Source organism: Bos indicus x Bos taurus, chromosome 21 (assembly GCF_003369695.1).
Source record: "Bos indicus x Bos taurus breed Angus x Brahman F1 hybrid chromosome 21, Bos_hybrid_MaternalHap_v2.0, whole genome shotgun sequence".
In the NCBI taxonomy this organism is placed as follows: domain Eukaryota; kingdom Metazoa; phylum Chordata; class Mammalia; order Artiodactyla; family Bovidae; genus Bos; species Bos indicus x Bos taurus.
The window spans coordinates 24,478,369-24,497,837 of NC_040096.1; the positions used below are offsets into that span (position 1 = coordinate 24,478,369).

The 19,469-nt window shown below is 42.6% G+C and overlaps 1 protein-coding gene across 6 annotated transcripts in view; it reads right to left on the reverse strand.

Moving 5' to 3' along the window:
* Positions 1–19,469, reverse strand: part of ADAMTSL3 (ADAMTS like 3) — a 381,778-nt gene that overhangs the window by 317,321 nt on the left and 44,988 nt on the right. The window lies entirely within an intron of this gene.

Below are 19,469 nucleotides of genomic sequence, written 5' to 3' on the forward strand. Positions count from 1 at the left end.
CTGTGAAGAAGGCTGAGCGCGAAGAATTAATGCTTTTGAACTGTGGTGTTGGAGAAGACTCTTGAGAGTCCCTTGGACTGCAAGGAGATCCAATCAGTCCATTCTGAAGGAGATCAGCCCTGGGATTTCTTTGGAAGGAATGATGCTAAAGCTGAAACTCCAGTACTTTGGCCACCTCATGGGAAGAGCTGACTCATTGGAAAAGACCCTGATGCTGGGAGGGATTGGGGGCAGGAGGAGAAGGGGACAACAGAGGATTAGATGGCTGGATGGCATCACCGACTCGATAGACATGAGTCTGAGTGAACTCTGGGAGTTGGTGATGGAGAGGGAGGCCTGGCGTGCTGCAGTTCATGGGGTCGCAAAGAGTCGGACAGGACTGAGCGACTGAACTGAACTGAACTGAAGGACCCCCAGTGGGCTTCCCTGGTGACTCAGGTAAAGAATCTGCCTGCCAATGCAGGAGATGCGGGTTAGATCCCTGGCTCAGGAAAATTCCTTGGAGAAGGAAATGGCAACCAACTCCATTATTCCTGCCTGGAAAATCCCATAGACAGAGGAGCCTGGCAGTCTATAGTCTATGGGGTTGCAAAAGGGTCAGAGACAACTTAGCAATTACACAACAACAACAAAGGACCCCCAGTAGGGAGTCTCCGAAAAGGGTGAGTCCAAAAGAATCCAACCACAAAAGGCTTCACCAAGAACAGGGAAGTGCCTATTTACAATAGCCAAGACATGGAAACAACCTACTTTCTGTTGTGATTGTTTGGTGAAGGAGTAAGAAACACACTTATTTTTTCCATCCTGTAACAGAAGTGCATATATCCTCTCTTTTTTGGAGTTCCTCCTTATTTAGATCACCACAGAGCACTGAGCAGAATTCCCTGAGCTATACAGCAGCTTCTCATTAGTTACCTGTTTAGGGCACAGAATATGTCTGCTGGACATTGTTCCTAAAGTGACCCTGGGAGGAAGTGAAAGGAATGCTAAAGCCACAGCCCCTACAAAGAAAAGAAGACCCCAACACGTGTTAGCAGTGTTCCATGGAGCTCTATGTGAAATATCAGAAAAAGTAAAAAATCTTCCTGGTATTAAAGCTTGTCATCCCTCAGTATTCATTAGTGTGGGAAAAAAATAGAAGACACTTATGGCTAAACTATAGCTGATTACCTTCTGCTTTGCGAGCCACTGTTCTGACTTTAAATTGTATTTATTAGACTTCTACAAATAAAAGCTGGAGAGGGTATGGAGAAAAGGGAACCTTCTTGCACTGTTGGTGGGAATGTAAACTGACACGTCCATTATGGAGATTCCTTAAAACCTAGGGATAAATCTTCCACATAACCCAGCAACCCCACTCCTTGGCATATACTCAGAGAAAACCATAATGCAAAAAGATACATGCTCCCCAATGTTCATGGCAGCACTATTTACAATAGCCAGGACAAGGAAGCAACCTAGATGTCCATTGACAGAGGAATGGATAAAGAAGATGTGGTACATATACACAATGGAGTATTACTCAGCCATAAAAAGGAACAAAATTGTGCCATCCAGAGACGTGGATGGACCTAGAGACAGTCCTACAGAGTGAACTCAGAAAGAGAAAAACAAATACAGTACATTAATGCATATTTATGGAATCTAGAAAAATGGTATAGATGACCTTATTTGTAAAACAGAAATAGAGACACAGACACAGAGAACAAACTTTTGGACACCAAGCAGGGAAAGGAGGGTGGGATGAATTGGAGATTGGGGTTGACATATACACATTATTGATACCATGCATAAAATAGATAATTAATGAAAACCTACTGCATAGCACAGGGAATTCTACTCAATGCTCTTTGGTAACCTAAATGGGAAGGAAATGCAAAAAGGAGAGGAGATATATATATATATATATATATGTATGTATGTATGTATGTATAGCTGATTTGAGCTTCCCTAGTGGCTCAAATGGTAATGAGCCACTCAAATGAGTCTTCCTGAAATGCAGGAGACCCAGGTTCAATCCCTGGGTCAGAAAGATCCCTTGGAGAGAGAATGGCAACCCACTCCAGTATTCTTGCCTGGAGAAGTCCATGGACAGAGGTGCCTGGAGGGCTATAGTCCATGGGGTCGCAGCGAGTCAGACACAACTGAGCCACTAACACAAACATAGCTGATTCACTGTACTGTATAGTATAAGCACTATATTGTAAAACAACTAACCCCCAATTAAAATTAAATCTTTAAAAAATCACTTTGAGGACTAGATGAATTACTAGGAGTAAATTTCTCATCTAGCTTATGTTCCTTATAGTGTATACACTCAAAGAAATATATTTTCCTCCTTTTGTTCCCCTCCAATCTCCAACAACCTGTGTAGTAATTTCCAAATACTGACATTCATCTGGTTAAGAATTCACTGAAGAAATAAGCATATAGATTTCTGGATAATATCTGGAAAAAATAATAAAAAATAAAAAATAAAAACTGAGATGGGAATAAAATCTTGCACATGAAAATCAAAGGTGAATTTGACGGTAAAATTTATTTCTGTATTTCCTAGGAAGCTTGAGTACATATAAAAGTATTGTTTTTCTCACCAAAATAAAAACACATCTAGGTAAACCTCAGAGCCAAAGTTTATATAACTACTAGAAAATAATGGATTCTATCTTAAGATAATTCACGGAAGCTGATAACCAAAATGCTCAGCAAAAAACAATAAATGTTACCTGCCTCTATTGGCTTCAGAGATCATAGAATCATAGTTGTAAATGCCTGAAGAGGCCTTAAGAAGTCATCTAGGTCGAACTCCTAAATTTAGAAATGAGTGAACTAAGGCTCTGAGAGTTAAGATGCTTGCCAAACAGCACAGAGCAGGAGCCAGTGGTGAAACCTGTTAGCAATCATGTGCAAAGGCAGTTAGGTCATTTCACCAAAGGCTGGGGCCTGGAGCAGCCAGGATCACCACCCAAAACTAGCTCCCTCAATACACAAAGCCTCCCTGTGTAACAGGCTTCTCAGATGCCTCAGCAGTACAGAATCCCCCTGAAGTGCAGAAGACGAAGGAAATGCAGGTTGGATCCCTGGGTTGAGGATATCTCCTGGAGAAGGAAATGGCAACCCCCTCCAGTATTCTTGCCTGGGACAAGAGGAGGGCAATCCTAAGGACAGAGGAGCCTGGCGGGCAACGGTCCATGGGGTCGCAAAAGAGTTGGACATAATTTAGCAACTAAAAAGCTACAATCCTGTATGATGCTTATCTTTAGTTGTCCATACATCCAACACATATTTATTGAGCACCTACTATATGCCTGAAACTGTTCTGAGTGCTTTGGATACAATGTCATACAAGAAAGATAAGGTATCTCTTTCCATGGAGGTTATACTCTACTGGAAGAGATAGATTTTTTAAAAAGCAAACAAATTTCTAAATATGAAAATTAAACCTCTAAGTGCTATAAAGTAAATAAACAGAGGGATATGTGAATAAAGTTGGGAGAGGGTTGTTTAAGTTTATATAAGAAGTGGGGTGTTAGAGAAGGCTTTTGAGAGTCTCTTGGCTGGCAAGGAGATCAAACCAGTCGATCCTAAAGGAAATCATTCATTATTCATGAATAATGAATATTCATTAGAAGGACTGATGCTGAAGCTGAAGCTCCAACTTTGGCCACCTGATGCAAAGACCCGACTCACTGCAAAAAGACCCTGGTGCTGGGAAAGACTGAAGGCCAAAGAAGAAAGGAGGAGACAGAGGATGAGATGGTTGGATGGCATCACCAACTCATTGGACGTAAGTTTGAATAAACTCCAGGAGATAGTGAAGGACAGGGAAGCCTGGTGTACTACAGTCCATGGGGTCGTAAAGAGTTGGACACTACAAAAGTGACTTAACACACACGTACATACTAGGTCCCAGGGATGCCTGGTTCCAAGATCATCATCCGTTTATCCCCATCATCTTCTCAGACCGTCCCCACCCCAGTTCCCTTCAGCTGTCTCAGCTCCAAGCTGACTCTCCTTCCCGGGCTCCTCTGAAGCTGTCCCACCACTGAAAAAAACATGCTGCCACATTTACTCCCAAGTAGCTGCTTTTTGCAGCAAGGAGGACTGTCCTAAGCCTCTGTGATCAGAGTATTTGTCTGCTGTGCTTCTTCTATGCTATTAACAACAACTACAAACATTTCTAAAGCCCCAATGAGCCTTTTTTTTCTTTTTTTTTTTTTTTTTTGGCTGCTGACATTCGATTCGGTAAAATGACGTTTTTGCCTTACATTTTGTTCACTGTATTCCTATTCCAGGCTTCTGCCTCTCCCCAAAGGCATCTCAGTGCAACATTGTGGAGGCAGTTCCAGAAGGCTGAGGGCTGTGTCTCCATCATGTCTGCGTTCCCCATGGAGATGTCTGGTGTGATTCAGTGAGAGTCTAAGACTGATGGCTACACTACCTGAGCCATGCAGTAGGGGGAGAAATTTCCCGCCAAACCCATTCTATGGGAATTAAAGGCTACCAGGTCCTGGACTAGGGCTTCCCTGACGGCTCAGACAGTAAAGAATCTGCTTGCAGTGACGGAGACCTGTGTTTGATCTCCGGGTCGAGAAGATCTCTTGAAGAAGGGAATGGCTACCCACTCCAGTATTCTTGCCTGGAGAATCCCATGGACAGAGGAGCCTGGCAGGCTACAGTCCATGAGGTCTTAAAGAGTCAGACATGACTGAGTAACTAACACTTTCACTTTTTCTTTTCAGTCCCTGAGCTAGACCAGATTCTCTCTAGGCTCACATCACACCCCGTGTCACTGATAAACTGATTTTACATTCACCTCTCTTGATCAAAATCCTTCCTCCCGCATCAGTTTTCAATACTGTGGGAGTTGATGCTGCAGCCTGGTGCAGTCCAAGTCCTCTCCATCTGTGGTGGTCAGCGTGGGCCACCATGCTTGTGTGAAGTCTGAAGTGCTGACCTGTAGCATCCCAGGATAATGAAAGCTCAGTGCTGGAAGGGACCTTCTCAGTCATCCAGTCCAGCCTGTCCCCCTCAGCAATCCTGCCCAATGGCCTGCAGCCTCTAAGTGAATACCTTTATGACAAGGAGCTCACTCCCTCTGAAGGCAACAGGGGTATGTCAGAATCTAGCAAACTAGGGTTGGGAGAAACTGTGAGACTGGGATTGATACAGCTTCCCTGGTGGCTCAGCAGTAAAGAATCTGCCTATGATGCAGAAGATGCAGGTTTGACCCCTGGGTCGGGAAGATCCCCTGGAGAAGGAAATGGCAACCCACTAGTCCAGTATTCTTGCCTGCAGAATGCCATTGGCAGAGGAGCCTGGTCGGCTACAGTCCATGGGGTCACACAGAGTCAGACACAACTGAAGCAACTGAGCATGCAAAATGCACATATACTAGGTAACTAATGAGAACCTACAGTACAGCTCAGGAAACTCCACTCAGTGCTCTGCGGTGAGCACTGAATGGGAAGGACATCCATAGAAGAGGAGGTATACGTTAAAACAAAAAATAAAAGAAATCTCGCAAACTATTCTGAAGTGGCCCATTGCTCCCCAAGGGTGGGATGAGGTACCTTTCCACTTTCTGTCATCCTCCCCTACAGCCTTCCCGTCTTCCCTTCCCCTCTAGCAAATGCACATATACTAAGTTGAATTCCAAAGTATAAACACAGCAGAATCGAGGCAGGGACTAACATTTGAGTCACAGATCTATATGATTGGAAGAAACTTTTGCTGTTGTTGTTGTGCAGCCACTAAGCTGCTGTGCAGCCACTAAGTTATGTCCAACTCTTTGCAACCCCATGGACTGTAGCCCAGCTTCCAAGCAAAAGTTCACCCCCATCCCATCCCCCCAGCTCCCTCCATGGGGACATTCTTAGGAAAACCAGACTTTTCCTTAAGGAGAAATGGCTAAGTTCTCTTATGACTTCAGAAAGCAAGCAGCCTGGGCAGCAACGAACACACACTGACATTCTCACCGGATAGGGACCCAACTTCCTACATGTTGGGGAGACTTGGTGGCAGGTGATGCCTCACAGGACAGGGTGAATGAGGAGGTCAGGCCCCTTAGGCAGCAACAATTGAAGGGAGGACGGGGAGGTGGGGTGGGGGAAGGGAGGCTGGACCAGGATATGTGCAAGCTTCCCATGACACAGATCCAGAACCAAGGAGAGAAGCTGCCAAAATGCATCATCCCACCAGCCACTGTCCACAGCTGCTGAGTCACCAGACTGGGGGTCAGGAGGAATCCAGACAGCCCCTTCAGGGACCCAAGAATGCAGCTTACTCACCTCCCCCTCCAGCCGAAGGCTTTGACTTTGGCAGGAGAGAGTAAGTATGGGATGGCGATTCAAGGACAAAATTTGCGTGTCCTAGACTCCATCCATATAATCATATCTATGGTTTTTCCAGTAGTCATGTATGGTTGTGAGAGTTGGACCATAAAGAAAGCTGAGATCCTTCTGAGATCCTTATTGGATCCTGAGTGTTGGATAAGACCCTTGAGAGTCCCTTGAACAGCAAGGAGATCAAACCAGTCAATCCTAAAGGAAATCAATCCTGAATATTCCTTGGAAGGACTGACGCTGAAGCTGAAGCTCCAATAACTTTGGCCACCTGATGCGAAGAGCCAGCTCATTGTAAACAATCCCGATGTTGGGAAAGATTGAGGGCAGGAGGAGAAGGGGGTGACAGAGGATAAGATGGCTAGATGGCATCATCGACTCAATGGACATCAGTTTGAGCAAACTCTGGGAGATGGCCAAGGAGCAGGAAGCCTGGTGTGCTGCAGTCCATGCAGTCGCAAAGAGTTGGACATAATTGAGCTACTGAACAACAACAACAAGCCTCTATCAACACCCTGGATAGGATAGAGAATGTCTCTCAAGACTTGGCAAAATGTTTGACTGATGTGATGGAAGGAAAGACAAGTGGAGGAGAAGTGGGTGTTTCTACACAAAAGAATGGGAACCCAATATGCCTCAAAAGTCAAGTGGTCACCATTGACATTATACAGTGGGATTTCTGCTGAATTTCAACAAGTCAGTTTAAACCCTTCTCCCAAGCTTGGTCTGAGCACTACAGGTGGATGTCCACCTCTCTTCAGAGCATGAACACAGCCAAGCACCACACCACTGACCTCTACAGAACTGTGGTCAATAAAGGTCAGTAAGGTTCTTTCCTGGGCTTCCCTGGTGGCTCAGACAGTAAAGAATCTGCCTGCAACGCAGGAGACCCAGGTTTGACTCTTGGGTTGTGAAGATCCCCTGGAGAAGGGAATGGATACCCACTCCAATATTCTTCCCTGGAGAATCCCATGGACAAAGAAGTCTGGCAGGCTACAGTCCATGGGGCTGCAAAGAGTCGGACATGACTGATGACTAACACTGACTTTTCACTTTCACCTTTCAAGGCTTTTTCCTACCTGTCACTGTGAAGTCATGTCTGTACTGGAGAGCTGGACTGTACTATCCCTGATCATCCAGGCTCTCTTTGGATCTGACCCATCACCCCAGCCTGCCAAGGCTCTTTTTGGATCCTGACTCCATTTATCAAGGTTTGCATCGCTCTCTCCCCACTTCATGTCAGCCCGAATCTGAGCATGCCCTCTGCCTCCTTGTTTCAGCCACAAACACTTTGCCAGGACAAGACTGAGAATGAGGCTCTTCTCCAGGCCGACAGGGACTTCACCAGCTTTGAGTCTCCTCATTTCAGAATCCCCACTTTGGTCACTAGAGAGTCAACAAACAGACTGTCAGATTCTGTAGCGACACAGACAACTCATGGAAGTAAGACACTAGTTCCAAGAACTGAGACTCCAGCTGGGCTTTATAGGTCAGGACAAAAGCCAAAGGATATGAAGGCATAACCCTGAGTCACTATTTTTTAGATTTTTTTTTATGTTAACCATTTTTAAAGTCTTTGTTGAATTTGTTACATTATTGTTTCTGTTTTATTGGGGTTTTTTGTTTTTGGTTTTTGTCATGAGGCATGCGGGAGCTTAGCTCCCCATTGAACCCATACCCCCTCTGCATTAAAAGATGAAGACTTAATCACTGGACCGCCAGGGAAGTCCCCTAAGCTACTACAGCACTACAATTCCCTGTGAAACCAGGGTTTAATAGAGGCCAATTAAAGTCACCATCAGGAATTTGAATGCATAAGAAGTCAGTCTCAATTAACAGCAGCTAAGGTCTACAGGGGAGAGTTCAGCTCCAGGATGGAAGGTGCAGACCACTCCTACAGGTGAAAGGTCCCTTTATATTTTTTTCCTTTTTTTGGCTGCGCTGTGTGGCATGTTGAATCTTAGTTCCCTGACCAGGGATTGAACTTCTACCCCCTGAATCCAGAGCACAGAGTCTTAACCACTGGACAGCCAGGGAAGGGAGTTCAGCTCAGTTCAGCTCAGTCATGTCCCATTCTTTGCAACTCCATGGACTGCAGCACGCCAGGCTTCCCTGTCCATCACCAACTTCTGGAGCTTGCTCAAACTCATGTCCATCGAGTAAGTGATGCCATCCAACCATCTCATCCTCTGCCGTCCCCTTCTCCTCCTGCCTTCAATCCTTCCCAGCATCAGGGTCTTTTCCAATGAGTCCTCTTAAATGATAATATTTGTTGAGTCTTAAAGTGTATGTTTTAGACAGAATCCCCAGAGTCTGGGTCAGCCTGCAAGGAATACATTCCCTGGAGGGTCTCTGGATGTTATTCCTCGAATCCTGGATTACACACAGGATTTTACGGTTTCTACCTTCCAAGGTTCATGAGGGAATAATCAAGTTAACCAACATTATTTAAATTCAGAATACCAAGTGCATTTTTTGTTCCAAGATGCATGATGTGCATTTTGTTACCTGAACCTGAAATGAAGGATCCAGAAACTTTCTGGATCATTTTAGTTTTTCAAGTAGGATGTCATCATCCCAAGATGTTTTACTTTATAAGTAAATATGAAATATATTTACTTTGCCAAGGTTGACAGGATCAGCTGAAAGAAAATGAGTTTTCACAATTATTTGAGTCTTTAAAAAAATGATACTAGAAATTTAAGGTTTCTCTTCTCTATTTACCATCAACAGATGAATACATTGGGCTTCCCTGATGACTCAGTGGGTGAAGAAGCCACCTGCAATGCAGAAGGCACAGCAGATGCACATTCAATCCCTCGTTCAGGAAGATCCCTTGGAGGAGGAAAATGGCAATCCACTCCAGTACTCTTGACTGGGAAATTCCATGGACAGAGGAGCCTGGCAGCCTACAGTCCACAGGGTCATAAAAAGTCAGATATGACTGAGCAAATACATTCTCTCTATCTTACTGGTTTGAAAGGTCTATCACTTGAATAAATGCCTGAGTATGAGTACATTTCAGCTAAAATATTGGGTTGGTCAAAAAGTTTATTCGAGGCTTTCCATACCATGTTACAGAAACACCAACACCAAGTCGTTGCAAACTTCACCTTCACTCTGAGTCACATTTTCCAAAGAAACATGAGTGGCGACCCTTCTGGGTCCCTCCTAGTGCTGAAAGGAGGGTGATGCCTCGTCGGTGTGCATAATCGGAATGAACTGTTCCGTGGAGAAGGTCTTTCCTTGAGTTTAAATTTATGCTATTAAGACTCTCTTTCGCAAACTGGAATGCGGATCTTATCAATGTCACTCACAGCACCACTCTTCCACCTGCCCCTTAAACACATGATGTAGTGGTGTTTAGTTGCTGAGTTGTGTCCCACTCTTTTGCGACCCCATGGACTGCAGCTCACCAGGCTCCTCTGTCCATGGGATTTTCCAGGCAAGGATACTGGAGTGGGTTGCCATCCCCTTCTCCAGGGGATCTTTTGGATTCCTGCATTGGCAGGCAGATTCTTTACCACTGAGCCACCAAGGAAGCCCCACTAAACACATAGTCTCTCTCAAATTTCTCTCTCTTTCTCTCTCCTTCCATCTCCTTCCCCTACACACACACACACACACACACACACACACACACACACACACACCCCTTTAATCAGCCCTGGCAAGCAGGGCCAAAAGTAATCTGTGAAAAGATCTTGCTGGAACAGACTTCACCTTGTATTAATAGTTCCTTGAAAGGAGAAAACCTGAACATGCAATCACAATACTTCTTTATATATGTGAACCCTCTTCAGTCCTCGGCAATAGGCTTGGTGCATACGAGAAAGTCAATAATTAATTGTCTTTCCTAGAAAAACCAACATAGATTGCCCTTCCACCCCCACGGAGAGCCCGGCATGACTGATGTTTGAATATTCTTTCTTCCACAGAAAGACTAGAATGCTCTGGCTGAAGACCACGCTGGCACTTCACAAGGGGTTATTTAAAAACTAGACTATTACTCTAAATGGGCAGAGGAAAGAAAGCCTGCCTGTGCCAATATACACAATATAGATCCTCTTACCCTGGAGCCCACCCCTCCCACAAAACTGTACTTAAGAGCCCGTTTTTCAAGGACTTGAAGTAAGCTCACCCATTGGAAAGAGCCTCAATCACCAAAATGTCATGTGGAAATAATTCTAAAACACCTCAGGGGAAAGAAGTGGAAAATTGTATTCCTTGAACAGCACTCCACAGGTAAAGAAAAAAGCTAGATGGATGATCATCACAAATCTTCATCAGTTGTAAACTTCCTACCCAACTCTTTGCTTCTCCCATTCCCTCCCCTCTTCCTGGTCCAGTCATACTGGTGATCATCAGCATAGAGAAGGAAGCGATCATTTATTTGGGGAAAGTGAGCAAAACTGTGGTTGCTGAGAAGTGCTACATGTGAGAATGATCCAGAAGGGAAAAGTGCCATGGAGAAGGAAGGTGTTTCCTGGGAGAATCTCTGTAGCTCCCTCCCCAGCATCATCATGTCCACCCTATCAGGGGTGCAAGGCTAAGGGAGGACCAGTCTCGGGGGGATCCAGTCTGGGAAGTGGAATCTACCTTTTGATCTCAAAATGAAATATGTATTTTTCCCACAGCCCCTTCCCCATTGACACTCATGATTACCTCCCTGGCAGAGAAAAGGCATCTTTACTTTTTAAACAGAGTACAAATCACTATTTTACTTTACCCCAAATGGCAGGAGGAGGGGACTCCCCAAAAGATTGCTGTCCAGATACTTCTTGATGGTATGTCCAGGGTCAACATACTGTTTGTTGAGCACCTACTAGGCACTGAGGCTGCTTTAGACACAGAGAATTCATCAGTCAACAAAACAGACAGAAATCACTTTTCTCAAGAAGTTCATATTCTAACTAGGGGAAACAGAAAATGAACATAATATATAAGTTGTATAATGTCACATGGCTTCCCAGGTGGCATAGTGGTAAGGAATCCACCTGCCAATGCAGAAGATACAAGAGATGTGGGTTTGATCCTTCAGTCGGGAAGAGCCCCTGGAGAAGAAAAGGGCAAGCTACTCCAGTATTCTTGCCTGGGAAATCCCATGGACAGAAAAACCTGGTGGGCTACAGTCCATGGGGTCACCAAGAGTTGGACGTGACTGACCACACACGCATGGCATGGCATGGCATGGCATAATATCATATAAGAAAAAGAAGTTGGAAGTGCTGGGGGGGTATAAATTGCAATGGCTTTTTGTTTTATTTAAGGTTTTTTTTCCATGTGGATCATTTTAAAGTTTTTATTGGATTGATTTGTTATTAATACAGTATTGCTTCTGTTTTTTATGTTTGGGCTCTATGGTGGCAGGGCACATGGGATCTTAGCCCCCCAGTTAGGGATCGAACCCGCCCTCCTCTGCATTTAAAGGTGAAGTCTCAACCACTGGGCCCACTGGACCACCAGGGAAGTCCCTGCAGTTTTAAATAGAGTGGTCAGGATAAGGGGGGGCAAGATAGGGGAGGGTTTCTTAGGGAAAAACTTCTTATTTTCCACTTTTCCAAACACAAGAGTTGGAGCCTGCCCTTTTCCTTGCAGGCATCACAGCGTTGACTCTCTCTAGGAACCTGGCTGGGATCTGCCAGGCTCTGGAGTCATTTGCTTCTACCTACAGCAGCGCTGTGACGCTTTGCTCCTTGGCCCCAAGTGCCTGTCTGCCTCCACAGCTCTCCGACTCCAGCCAGGCCAGGCCCCAGCCCCCCTCTCTGGCTGTTCCAATGTCTCCTGCTCCCAGTGAGCCACAGCCCACCCCACCCAGGCCCCAAGAGCACAAGTGCAAGCCTAAATAGGCAGAAAACACCGTTACTGGACAACAGATTGATTACATGGGCACAGTGTCTTTGTTGCCAATGTCAGAGTCCAACACTAAGCATAATGCAAATCAGTGTATATCCCAATACATGAACTTGTATAAGCCTATCAGTGAGAGAGGAAAAGGAAGGTGGGGAGGGAGAGAGGGGGGAGAGAGAGGGAGAGAAAGGAAAGAACAGAAGGAGGAAGGAAAAGAGAGAGGGAGTGGAAAAGAGAGAGCAAGAGACAGGGAAGGAGGGAGAGAGGAAGGGAGGGAGAAAGAGAAAAATGGAAGGAAGGACGGAGGAAGGGAGAGAGAAGGAGAAAGACAAGGAGGGAGGGAGGGAGGGAAGAAAGAGAGAGAGGAGGAAGGAAGAGAGGGATGAAGAGAGAAAGAAAGAAGGAAGAAAAGGAAAAAAGGAGGAAAGAGAAAGAAAAGGAGGAAAGGGAAAAATGTTACCAGCACTTCCCCATTTGGCAACGAGACATCACCCAACCTGACAGAGTCCAGAAACACATCGGGGACACAGGCATGTTTATTCAAGGTCTTTCTCACCCTCACGGCTTTCTTTCTTTCAGGAAACAGCTCGTCTATGCGGCTGAAATCCTACAGGCTTTCAAAATGCAGGCTTCCAAGAGAAGAAAAAGACAGAAATGTGCTGTTTGCATATACTCCCAAAAACATTTATATTCATCCTAAGCCAGTTTGTTTTTCTAAGCTCAGCAGGGCAGGAAGTCTTCAGTGCTAACACGTCAGCAGAGCTGCCAGATTTGCCTTTTGGATGCTCCTGCCCTTCAGAATTCTTAAACAAGCAAGGCGATAGGAAGATGGTGATTTATAGTCAGGATGTCTCTGCTCCCTGCATAGAAAATGGCATCACTCGAATTCCCATAAACTATCCAAAAATACTAGGGGTTTAGCATCAAATGGTAAAGACTTCTTGAAAACCCAAAGTGATGCTTTTATAGAATTAAGATGCTAACATTAATCCCAACAATTCAATGGTTAACAAAGCTATACTGGAGGCATAAATCAGAAGAAATTGTAACAAACAGATTATCTTCTGTTCTTTTTTAAAAGGAGAAAGGCAAACTACAGTGTTTGTTCCAAGCAGGACATCGAGTGAGACAAAGGTTTGGGGATTTAAGTTGGTATATTTTTAAGGTATAGTTTTAATTTTTTAATGATGTATGGAATGATAGTAATTTTCTTTTGCAGGCTTAAAAACACAACCCCATCGTTCCACATTTGTTTGACATGAAAATGTCACTGAGGTTTAAATCCTGAATAAACATAGGATTAGTTTTATGAACAGTACCAGACACATGGAAAATCACACTCCTAAGCCAAACTTGGAGATGCTGGACACCTGTTAAAAGTGGTGATGGATATTCACATCTAGAAAGGGGTCCAGATTTGTGGTGGGGAATCCAGGGGTCCAGCCTACCTCCCCATAAACTCCATGGGCCCTGCCATGTTCTTTCACATCTCTAGTTCTTACTGTTTTGTTCTTGTTGTTTGTTGTTTAGTCACTAAGTCAAGTCCAACTCTTTTCGACCCCATGGACTGTAGTTCACCAGGCTCCTCTGTCCATGGGATTTCCCAGGCAAGAATACTGGAGTGGGTTGCCATTTCCTTCTCCAGGGGGTCTTCCCAACCCAGGGATCAAACCCACATCTCCTGCATTGCAGGTGAATTCTTTACTGCTGAGCCACCAGGGAAGACTGGTAATGTAATTGCAATTACTCAATTAATCACTTAATTTGTAAGAAGCTGTACCAATGAATGCCATGATGACTCATGTCATTACAAAGTTCCCAAAACAGTGGATATGTGTATATGTATGGCTGATTCACTTTGCCATACAGCAGAAATTAATGCAACATTGTAAATAAACTATACTCCAATTTAAAAATTAATTTAAAAAAAGAAGTATAAAATCCATTGATGACTATCGAAATTTCTCAGTGTAACTTTCCATTTTAATTTAACTTGCACAATATCTGTTACAATCCCTCTATATTTCAAATGATTTCTTAAACTTCTTCTGACAAACATGAATTTTCTTTGACAAAAAAAAAAAAGTTCCCCAAACAAGTTTTTGATGTCAGCAGTAATATAAGAATGTATTGAGTATCACCTCAATGGGAGTGTTGAGCTAGTCATCAGAGACCGAACAGGAGACAGTCCATGTTCTCAGGGAGCTCACTGTCTAGGGCTGGGAGTGAACTGAGATGAGATCAGCAAGTAGATCATTCAAAGTCAGGTGAGAGGGTCATCCAGGAGAGCAAGGGACAGGATGCTGCAGGGGCACATGAGAGGGACATGGCCGAGGCAGCAGAGGTAATGGGCATAATGAACAACAGAGCAAGCTGGATGAGCAGTGTGTGCACGTGGAGTGAGAGTGGAGAGGAGAGAGGTAGAGGGGCAGACTCAGGCTGGATCTCGACGTGAGTCTGGTGAGGCAGGTCGAAAAGTCAGTGTCTATTCCTAGGAAGCATCCAAGGGATATTATGTAGAAAAGTGAAACTATTCTAATGGAGAATGAATTGGAGGGGAGTGAGACAGAAGGTAAGCTCCTGTAATACTCCAGGAGGAAGAAGACAAGAACGATAGGATACAGAGAAGAATATGAGCCATAACAAATTAATGTATCTCAGAACTTAGGGGGACACGTGCACCTGTGGCTGATTCATGTCAATGTATGGCAAAAACCTGAAAGTGAAAGTGAAGTCGCTCAGTCGTATCCGACCCTTTGCGACCCCATAGACTGTAGCCTACCAGGCTCCTCCGTCCATGGGATTTTCCAGGCAAGAGTACTGGAGTGGGTTGCCGCTTCCTTCTCCAGATGATCTTCTCGACCCAGGGATCAAACCTGGGTCTCCTGCATTGTAGGCAGACGCTTTACCGTCTGAGCCACCAGGGAAGCCTATGAGAACCTACTATGGCAAAAATCACCACAGTATTGTAAAGTAATTATCCTCCAATTAAAATAAATGAATTTAAAAAAAGAAAACAATTATGCCAGTATATTTGAAATACTGGTATATTCAAAATTTTAAAGCTTTAGAAAAAAATTCTAAATAAGCAAAACTGACTAAAATAAAACCAAACAGAAAGGGACTCCCCTGGTTGTCCAGTGGTTAAGACTCTGCACTTCCACCACAGGGGATGCGGGTTCAATCCCTGTTTAGGGAACTATGATCACATATGCAGTGCAGCTAAAAATAAAGAAAACAGAAAAATAAAATAAATAAATAAAATAAAATAATTAAATAAAATAATAAATAAATAAAAATAAATAAAACAGAAAAACCTCAATGGTCCTTTAACTATTACAGAAACAGAATCAGTATTTAATATTCTTCCCATGAATAAAACAAAAGATCCAAATGGTTTTAAGGTGAGCTCTACAAAACATTCAAAGTGTAAAGAATTCCAATTAAAAAAAAATCTCTTTCAAAGAACAGAAAACAAGGAACATCCAATAATTCATTTTTATGAGATTATACACTTGATAACAAAAACCAAACAAGAAAAAAATTACATATCAATCTCACTCATGAAATGAATATAAAACTCCTCAAGTAGATATAAGCAAAATAAATCTACCGTCCTATAAAAAGAGACCATCAACAGCAGAATACATCAATAAATTTTGGTCTGTTTATACCCTGGGACACAATGGAGCAATGAAAATGAATGATCTCAGCTCCATATATCGAGAGAGATGACATTTTAAACCATAACACTGAGCAGAATAGACAACAGTATGATTTCATTCATACAAAACTCAGAAAAGGCTAACCTCCCTTAGTGCATTATTTGGGGATAGGCACTCAAGTGGCTAAAATAAAATTCACCTTGTTGTAGTGATGTCTGAGCAGAGAGGAGGATGCAGAAGGGAAGGAACACACAAGAGGCTGCAGGGGGATTGATAGCACCCATTTCATAAGCGCCACGGTGGGTACGCAGGTGTTCATTACACTATCACGGCTGCCACCTCATGTATAGCTGTGCAAGCTGGGTATTACACTCAGTACGTGGCCATCTCCCCTTAAGCACCGTGTTACATAAGGAACATTATCTGTGTATGCAAAATAATCATCAAAATAAATGTTATAAAAATTAAAATATATATGCAAAATAATCAAATGATTTATAATAAATTAATAGTAATATATTAAGAAGATAAGCTTTAAGTCAAACCTGTAAGTATATGAATGTTTATACTTAACATGAAATGAACATAGCCTTTATTTATTTTTTAAACATACCCTTTTATATCAATGGGAAAGTGGTAGATTAGTCAATAAGTTCTTTGAGACAATAGGTAAATTAGGAGGAAAATGGGCAAACTCAGATCCCTTCTTCAATCAATGCATCAAAATCAATTTCATATGGATAAAAATGTAAATGGTAATATATGTGTTTGTGTGTGCCTGAATGTGTGTGCATATACACACTCAATATATTCCAGAAAGTGGTGGAATTTTGCAAGATCAAGAACTGTGAAAAAAAAAAGTCTGATATCTGTCTGATTGTTTACCCATTGTAAGTTACTTTATCTTTCATCTGAAAGTTTTGAACATATTTATAATATAATTACAATATAATTATAAATGTTATAATTACAATATTTCTAATTTAAAGTATTTGTAGTGACAGACAACAACTAGACTTAATCATGGTGATCACCTTGAAATGTTTAGAAATATTTAAATATTATGTTGTACACTAGGAACTAATATGGTACCATAGGTCAATTATACTTGGAAAACTAAGAAACAAACAAACTCAGAGAAAAAGAGGTCAGAGATGTGGGAGCATTGGATGAGACAGTTAAAATTTTCAGCTATAACATAAATTACTAGGGATGTAATATACAAGATGTTAAATACAATTAACACTGCTGTACATTACATATGAAAGTTAAGAGAGTAAATCCTAGAAGTTCTCATCACAAGGGAAAAAAATTTTTCTATTTCTTTAATGTTGTATCTATAGGAGATGACTGATATTCACTAAACCTATTGTGATAATCATTTTATGATATATTGGGTTGACCAAAAAGTTCATTTGGGGTTTTCCATTACATCTTATGGAAAACCCCGAATAAGCTTTTTGGCCAACCTAACACGTAAGTCAAATCTTTATGCCATACACCTTAAATGTATATAGCATTGTATGTTAATTATGGGACTTTCCATGTGACTCAAGTGGTAAAGAATCCACCTGCAATGCAGGAGATGCTGGAGATGAGGGTTGGATCCCTGGGTTGGAAAGATCCCCTGGAGAAGGAAATGGCAACCTACCCCAGTATTCTTGCCCGGGAAATCCCATGCAGAGGAGCCTGGTGGGCTATGGTCCATAGGGTCACAAGGAGTTGGACATGACTGAGCTATTGAGCACATACACACACACACATACACGTTAATTATATATTAATAAATGGGAAGCAAACATAAAATTTAACCATCCAAAAAGAAAAAAAAATAGTTTAAGAATTCTAGGGAATTCCCTGGTGGCATATTGGTTAGGACTCTGCACTTTCATGGCTGAGGACCCAGGTTCAGTCCTTGGCAGGGGAACTAAGATCCCACAAGCCATGAAACATGGTCAAAAAAAAGAAAAAGAAAAAAGTTTAACAACTGGCTTCCTAAAACATTTCTACTAACTGTGTTCTTTCCCTGTGTGTGAGCCATGCTTTCCTGTTTCTTTGTGTGTCAAATTTTTATTGAAAACTGGACATTTTAAATAATATAAGGTGGCAACTTTTAACCATCACCCTTTGAAGTCATAAATTTTACCAGAATATGTGCATATTTTTCTTTGCGTCTTTTTATATCAGTCCTGACAGTCCAGCGAGTCCTTTCAGACTCAAGTCTTTTCTTCTTTCCCTTCTCTTCATTCAAGGAAACATTCTGCCAATAGTAGTTTCACTGTAGTCTGTCTTCCATCCATGGCTTTTCCTCCTTCTGCTGCTTCCATGGTTTGAATATCAGGTCTCCAAAATCTGTTCTCCAAGTCCCTCAGCTTTTCCCTCATGATTTACACTCTGTGGTTTTCCACTGTTGTAGATGGTATTTCCTTCACTTGGACGTCCTTCAACTCATCCTCTGGATTTTTTACTTTGAAAATTTCATTTGTTTTTTGTTGGGGAAAACCATTTGGGGCTGTAGTGGAATCTCCTTACATACTCTTAGTTTGTGGTTTTCCAGTTTCTTTCTGTTTCCTCCAGGGCAGTTCTATTTCTATACAAAAGAAAAACTCCATATAAGAGCTCTGTAATAGAGATGCCTGTTCTGAGTGGGCTGTTGGTATTCCTTTTTCTGGGTGCTGAATCCCCTTCAATGCTGCAGCTTTTAAACTCTTTTGTGTATAAATATTGGTGCTCGGCTATAGTAGAACAATGTGGCTACCCTCCCACCATGCCAGGGAGGAGGCACAGTCAATGTCCCTGAGGGACCTCAGAGAACCAGCTGGCCAGGTAGCAGTCTCCTATCAAGACACCAACAGAAAAACTCTCTGGGGACTTCCCCGGCGGTCCAGTGGTTAAGACCTCACCCTCCAGTGCAGGAGGTGCGGGTTCAATCCCTGGTCTGGGAGCGAAGTGCCATATGCCTTACAGTCAAAACACCAAAACATAAAAGAAGCATTATGGTAGCAAATTCAATAAAGACTTTTTAAATGATCCACATAAAAAAAAAAAAATTTTCAAAAGAAAAAAAAAGAGAGAGAGAAAACGTCTCTGCCCCCAAGCCCTATTCTCTTCCCAGAGGGAGAAAAGCTCAGAGCCACCATTTAGCCTGCATTAGGACCAGCCTGCCTGATAGCCCCAGAACCTACCCATGGCCAGAGGGGCAGCTGGCATCAGATGACTACAAGATTACATGATCCTGAATTACTCTGATAAAGCAACTACAGAATGAAATATATTTATATGCATATCAGATCTTGATGTAGGGAAAATCTTTAGAAGTGCAACACCAAAGGCAGAAACCATACAAATATTTATACAGCTAATATTAAATTTGAAAAGTGAAAAATCAAACATGAAAATACTTGAAACACACATAAAAAAGATTGTTAATGCCAACATATAAAAACATCCCTTAAAAACAAATAAGAAGATGAGGAACAGATTAATTTTAAAAATGGGCAAACGACATGAATAGGAAACTCACAAAAGAAGAAAGGCCAACAACCAAGAAAGGTATGATATCAGTAGCAATAAGAAAAAAAGTTAAAGCATTTACCAGACTGGCAAAGAT